The 6,978-nt window shown below is 38.4% G+C and overlaps 1 pseudogene; it reads right to left on the reverse strand.

Moving 5' to 3' along the window:
- Window positions 1-248: 248 nt before the first annotated feature.
- Window positions 249-6,755, reverse strand: LOC121764044 (annotated as a pseudogene).
- Window positions 6,756-6,978: the final 223 nt, after the last annotated feature.

Below are 6,978 nucleotides of genomic sequence, written 5' to 3' on the forward strand. Positions count from 1 at the left end.
CAAAACCAAAAACATTCTGAGAGCATAATGTCTACTCTGGCTGCATTCAGTCCAATACATTCACAAAATCAGGTGGTTTCTGTTCCCTCACAACGCCCAGAATCACCCCGTCTTCACTGTACTAATAATGTAAAGCGGATATTATTCCTCAACTCATGCACCTCTGCAATTGGCTGATCATGTCGACAAAGCAAAAACAATGCCGGTGTTCAAAATATCCCTGCAGCAGGCGCTGAGTTATAAACATATTAACCTGAACTCACATTTGTCTTGGTTTCTGCTCTGACATATGTGAGACTACGTGTAGTTGGTGATAAAATCATGCTGTTCGATGCCTGGCCTAAAGTCTCGGCACAGTTGAGTCAGACCCTCGCTTCCACTGGAAACTCCTTGCACCCGGCAGCATCATAGGTACACGACCACCCCTGTATTGCATACCTCTAGCGAAAGGAGCTCTGCCATATCTTGGAACAACAAAAGGAGATGCCCGGGCAACACAAGGCCATGTCATAACAGATGCAGTATCCGGCTGAGCAGAGCTTTTCTTTACAATCTGAAGATAGATTAAGTTTTAGTTCAAAGTAATTAACTCTTCTTACCTGTGTTATTAATCCATGTTTACGACTTTATGTTCAAACTAACTGTGAAAACATTTTTCAAGCAAAGTTGCAAACCTATGCTCATCTACATACCCATCACTCTTTTTAGGCCCAGCAAACAACTTAAGTGGCATATCAGGAATGTTTGTAAGGTTAAGTTTCAAGTAAAATAAGTCATCTAAGCATTTAGAGGCATACCACAGAATCAAACAAATTGATGCAAGAAGCTGATCCAGCTTCAAAAACCATTATGCAAGTCGTACATCTAAAACTTGTATTATTCTAATTACATACCTTCAAAATGCGTGACAAAAAGGATGTGCCGTCCAAAGACAAAGCAAGCTCAGCTGCTTCTTTACTCATAAATTCTATATATGCTGATCTGAATAAGGAGAACTATTTAGAAATACTACAAACTGGATTAAGGGAATGAAGCATCTGAAACACTTACCCTTTTGGTTGCCCAGTAGCCGGATCAGTTAAGATGATAACTTTCAAGACTTCTCCAAACTTGTTGAAATGTTTAGATAGGCTATCCTTAGTGGCAGCAAAATGAACCTAAATGTGTTGGTCATAAAAACGGAGGATATTAGAAAAATGTAATGACAGAATCGACCAAAAAGAAAACTTGGGGCTTAATATGAGGGAGTTACATTGCTAACAAAGATGGTGCAGGAATCAGCGTCTTCAGCTGGTGGACCAGTATTACGTAAACCTGCATACAATATGGATTAAGATAGAGGACAAGAGCATGACAAATATGCAATTCTTTTCAAGTTGGTAATGCATCGGAAGAGATATATCATCTATGGCCAAGAATACCACTGAACTAGAGAATAAATATAGAGTGAAAAATGAAACTTAAGGAGAGATAGAAGGCTCACCACTTGGTCCCTGACTCCTTTCAGATTCGTGCAGAGTAGCATCAGGCTTTGCCTGTTAGAAAGCAAGTCAGAGGAATCAAGTTAATGATAAAAAAATTTCTTACATTTCCAAAATTGCATGAATTTAGTTAAATTTCTTACATTTCCATTAAAAGGCACTGTATGATTGTTGTTTGTTTTCATCAACCACACTTCAGAGTTTGTAGAAACAGCATCAGCACCTCGCATTCTTTCATGATCATCCATCTCAGCTGCCTCTATTTCTTCCTGGTATTGAGGTTTCCTCATTTTCATGCTTACAGAAGAAGAATCCGTGGGGATTGCACTATGCACTGCCGCAGGTCGAATAATATCTTTACGTGGTCTGTATGCTGTTCCATCAACGTGATCAGCAGCACCATATTGAAACTTCAAGGAGCTCTCTACCCATTTTCCACTAGATGAGCCTGATGGATAAATATCTGTGCCTTCTCGTCCCCTTCATCATAATTTTCTCTGTCATATCCCCGAGCAATATCAATGACTTCTTCATGAAAAGATGGCATGTTCCCTTCTTGTAGCACGCTGATATCATCTCGTGGGTAATAAGAAGAGTGAAGACTCTCCATCTCAACATTAAAATCTCCATCAACAGCATCTTCAGTAACACCTCCATATTGGCAGTGACTGCTAGTGTTTGGGCCATTCATAGCATTACCAAGCCTATCAAACACATTACGGGAAGGCCTAACTTAGCTACATCCTTCACTGCTTCAGCCATAGCTTTAATAGCCACAGACATAGAAGCGTGACGAATCCTCTGAGGGCGTGCTTCTGCATATGACTCCGTTGTTGAAACCACTGAGCGTAGACGTTTGACTGAAGGCTCTGCTGTTGCATTTGGTGGCCTCGAAGTAGCAACAGCATCACGTACAGCAAATTGCAGTAGTCTTTTCGGGGCACTAACAGTTGACTGGGACACTTCTCTCTGCCAATTTGAAGCAACAAATAAGTGAAGCGAAAAGCACCACAGGGACTTAAGATCTTTTCAAGATAAAAGATCAAGGAACACACAAAGGCCAGTTTCCATATCAAAGCAACAATAAAATGAGTTTCTTCTCCACATGCGATCTCAATCTTTTTCTAAAAGAGAATGGTAGAAGATTATGACTTCAAGATAGTTGTTAATGTCAGCATTTAAATAATTTTTCTTAAGCTGGGAATTATTTCTGTCAGGCTCAATGAAGTCTTATCTACTACGAAGATACTAAATACAGATTATTATAGCCCACATGACATGATAGAAGGTGCACCTTACTTTGTAAAGGGCCGTGTCTGGTTCCTAAGGCAATTGAGTTGTCAAATTCAGCCAAGAAGCTCATTGCACAAATGACAAAGTAATGGACTCTAGAGAAGTATGCTCCCTACCAATTTCATCAAGGGTGGATGCATGCAGCGTAAATAATACTCCCTCCGTCTTGCTAAATCCCAGCCACTTTTGAGCACTCGTTTTGTAAAAATGATAATAAATAGTTAAAGTGGAGAAATGATAAAGTAAGAGAGAGAATAACGTAGATAAGACTTTTCTCTACATTATTCTTTCTCTTACTTTACCATTTCTCCACTTACATTATTTATTATCATTTTTACAAAATGAGTGCTTAAAAGTGCCTGGGAATGCTAAAGCGGGACGGAGGGAGTAAGTATTTTACAAGTTTAAGGATCAAGATGTTAAAACTACGGAAATTGATAAAATAAAATAGAAAATTAAACACCGTTCATTCATGAAAATTAGGCCCCTTGTTGGACACACAGATTTTAATGAGAAATTGATTAAGTAAGAGAGAGAAGGGGAAAAGGTAAGAGAGAGGAAGAGAAAAAGTGGGTAAAGTATGCGAAAGTTTTCATTTTTTAAATGAGAATTTTTCGTGGACACTCCAAAATGGAAAAATGAGATATTTTTTCGTGGACGGAGGAGTATATCTTAAGTTCTAACACAATATTGAGCCACAAAGCCATAGACCAGAATATATAAATAGATAATTATCTTTATTTTACCTGAAGTATAATTAATTACAAGAAGACATGAAATACCACAGTATTTGTAAAGAAAAAACTCAATCTGTGTGCAACTGTGCAAAAAAAACAAAAAAGAACTGATGCAGCTTATGGTCGCCCGATGTCGCAGTGGGCGTCAATGAAGAACAGAGAGAGTGTGACGAGAAATTAGAAGGATTAAGACTGGAAAGTGGGAAGAGAAGCCATGAATCTTGAGATAAAGAACTCAACCATAACTTCTAAGTAAGGTCCTCTCGGGTCAATTATTAATAAAAAAGTTAGGACATGCGGGCGAGACATCCATAACTACACTTCAAAACCACCAGGGCACTGGGTGGTGGTGGCAGAATCCTCAAAAACTGCCACCGGCACCCACCATAACCCCCAACTGATAACATTGTTCACTACTGAAGAAACTCGCTCGAAAGGCAGGGCAAGGGATTAGGACGGAACCAGACCACTCAATTGCCCAGAACGAGGTACTCCCTCCGTTCTTGAGTGGCACGAGATTTTAGGAAGTGTTGTTAGGTGGAATAAAGTAGAGAGGAAAAATGTAGTTGAATAATTTAATGAGGAGAGAGAGGAGAGAGGAGGTTATTTCCAAAATTAGAAAGTGGTCTTCTTGATTGGGACAAACAAAAAAAGGAAAGGTGGTCATCTTGAATGGGACGGAGGGAGTATATGATAAAATTGGGAGGTAGATGCAGAGAGTACTTACCCTAAGACATCAGAGTTTACAGGATTCAGAAGAAATACAAACTCGGGTAAATGAACCAAGAGTAAGTCTATGGTATTAATGAATCGTAGTAATATATCCCATGATGTGCATGCTCTTTTCATCACTAGAGTCCTCAAAATTCAATATATGTAAGGGTAGTATATAAATTAGTTATATTGCAAAGCCAAGGTACTTGACGTAGACAAGAAAGAGAGAAAACTACACACTATTCTTAGATTGTACACAACACTTTAGAAAGGATTCATTTGAATGTTTATATTCAGTGATACACAAACATTCACCAACAGCATTCATCTTCCTTTATTCCTAAAATAAAAAGATAACTATAGTATCAGAAAATACACAATGCCGATTGTACAACATAATGACAGCTAATGTCTCACAGGTTGTACAAACAGTCTCAAACAACATAACACAGATGAATCATTGACTAATGTTTTATTTAAGTATACTTTCTTTTCCTTCAAGGGATTTCCTTCTCAGGTGCATACCCAGATGGTGAAATATGCAGATACCAAATAAATAATAGATAGCAGAGGGGAGGCAAAATATGCAGACTGAGGAATACGGTCAATATATCTAAGGTCCACTAAAACCAACTTTATAACTGTCCTCAAGAGCCATGAAGTGCAAAACTGCAAAACCAAATAATGTTCTAGACCCCTTTGAAATATCTCACATAGAAGGACACAAGAACTTTACTAGTGCAAAAAGTACATACTAAAATTGTACAAAAAGCATGAAAATGTCACCTTTCTTTGATGTTGCTCCTCATCATTTCGCCTTCTTTTTTTATGAATTGTTGACCGAAGGACACGGTTTGGTTTAGATTGAGAATCACTAGGCTGATCTTCATCTCTGATATTTACATTTTTGGCCACAGACTTCATCTCTGATCGAGGAAGGGGGGCTTCATCACCACCCCTTAGGTGCCCTTTATTTTCCCGATTTTTATGGTGCCCATATGTTTCAACATAGTTTCCTTTATCAGCTTCAGATTCCATCTGATCAGATCCAGCATTCCCAGGCTGATCCCCTGCAGAAGGTTCTGTTTTGGGGAATCCTGGTTGAAGTTCTTGTGCTTGGGCGTATACACTCAAATTAGATCCCAGATGGTCCCATAGCCTTGCAAAAAGTTCACAACAGTTGGGAAGCGTTATCAAATATTAGAACAGATGCATATCATCGTAATATGCAAACTGAAGTAATCTTACCAAGATATGAACGAGTCGCTGTCATCTCCTAAAAAGACATCCAGCTCATTCTTTGCTTCATCCTTACTCCTACCATTTTTTAGCAAGACTATTACATATTCCTGGATTACAAATTATACAAGATCAGCTATATGTAGGATGCAATAAAGAAACACACGCACACACACACACAGGTCTGAGTGGACACAAGCAGAATCAAATTGCATAAAAACTAAAAAGAGAAAACATTTCAAAATTTTGTAATGGTATATAAGTTGACACATCCAAGGTACAAATTAAAACATAGAAAACACACATACATACTCAAAATGAATATATTCAATAAGTTGGAAAGGAATTCAGTGTATAACAGAGTAGAGGTCAAAGTTTGAAAAATGACAGGGGAGAGAGCAAAATAAAGTAGTCCAATAGACAATTACACCAGAGCAAGAAATGTATACACTAAAACAAATGCTCAAGTCTCATTAAAACAAGCAGCAATGAGTTCCGCTATATTTGTGAAGCTGGTAAATGAATGAAACTAGAATCTGGTAATAGTACCAATATCCAGCTCATTCAAATAACACTTATTTACATGATCGTTATACTAGCCCATAACTCACTTTATTCAATTAAAAAAATTACAACATCTCTTCCACATTCCACACATATTTAAGATACAAGCCACGTACAGAGCTTGCATCTATAATCCCCAGACACACACATTTCGGATAAAAACTGTCAATTAAATTATCCAATAAACTTCAATTCCTACCACGAGAGTTTCATCGGTGTAATCACCCATGAACTCCTTGAGCTTCTCCTCAACGACACCACGAAGCCTAGAAACTCCTTCACTCGAGAAATTTGCCTTAAATGTCTGATCATCTCCCTCCATCACTGCACTCCGCAATTCCATAAAACTTCGCCCCTAAACCCTAATACCAATTCGCTAACAAGTCGCTACAGTGCTCAATCGGGGGAAAAATGAAGGGAAAAAGGAGTAACTTGTCTATTTTCGCTAAATTAAGAAATGTCTATGGAGTGTGAACCTAATAGAAATAGAATGAAGAGATTACTACTTATTTTGAAGAGAGTATATAAATGTATTGAATGAAATTGATTTGGGGAATATTTTCAGGAAACAGAGACAAAAATTAATCCAATTTCAATATTGATTAACGTGGAATTGTGGAGAGAAGTTGATGGAAGTGGTTGCGGCATGGCGGCGGAGATACACAGTCCGATTCTCCGGTAAATGAAGAGCAGTTGTGGGTAGTGATGACAAGGACGAAACCCTACGCAATTGCGAACTGTGACGACGTGAAAAATAACCTAACTTTATTTTAGGGACGAAACCCGAATTCCGATTTTTCCCACGACCTTTAAAATTGGCGTATAAAGTCACCAACTTTGCATTTAGTCGCTGATTTCCCATGATTGTTTTTCCGGCGAAAGAGTGAGCTGACGTGTCGTTTTTAAATGATGTGGCGTCTCGTGGCCGCTTACATGGGCAATAATTTAGT

The sequence above is a fragment of the Salvia splendens genome, chromosome 14 (assembly GCF_004379255.2).
Source record: "Salvia splendens isolate huo1 chromosome 14, SspV2, whole genome shotgun sequence".
In the NCBI taxonomy this organism is placed as follows: Eukaryota; Viridiplantae; Streptophyta; class Magnoliopsida; order Lamiales; family Lamiaceae; genus Salvia; species Salvia splendens.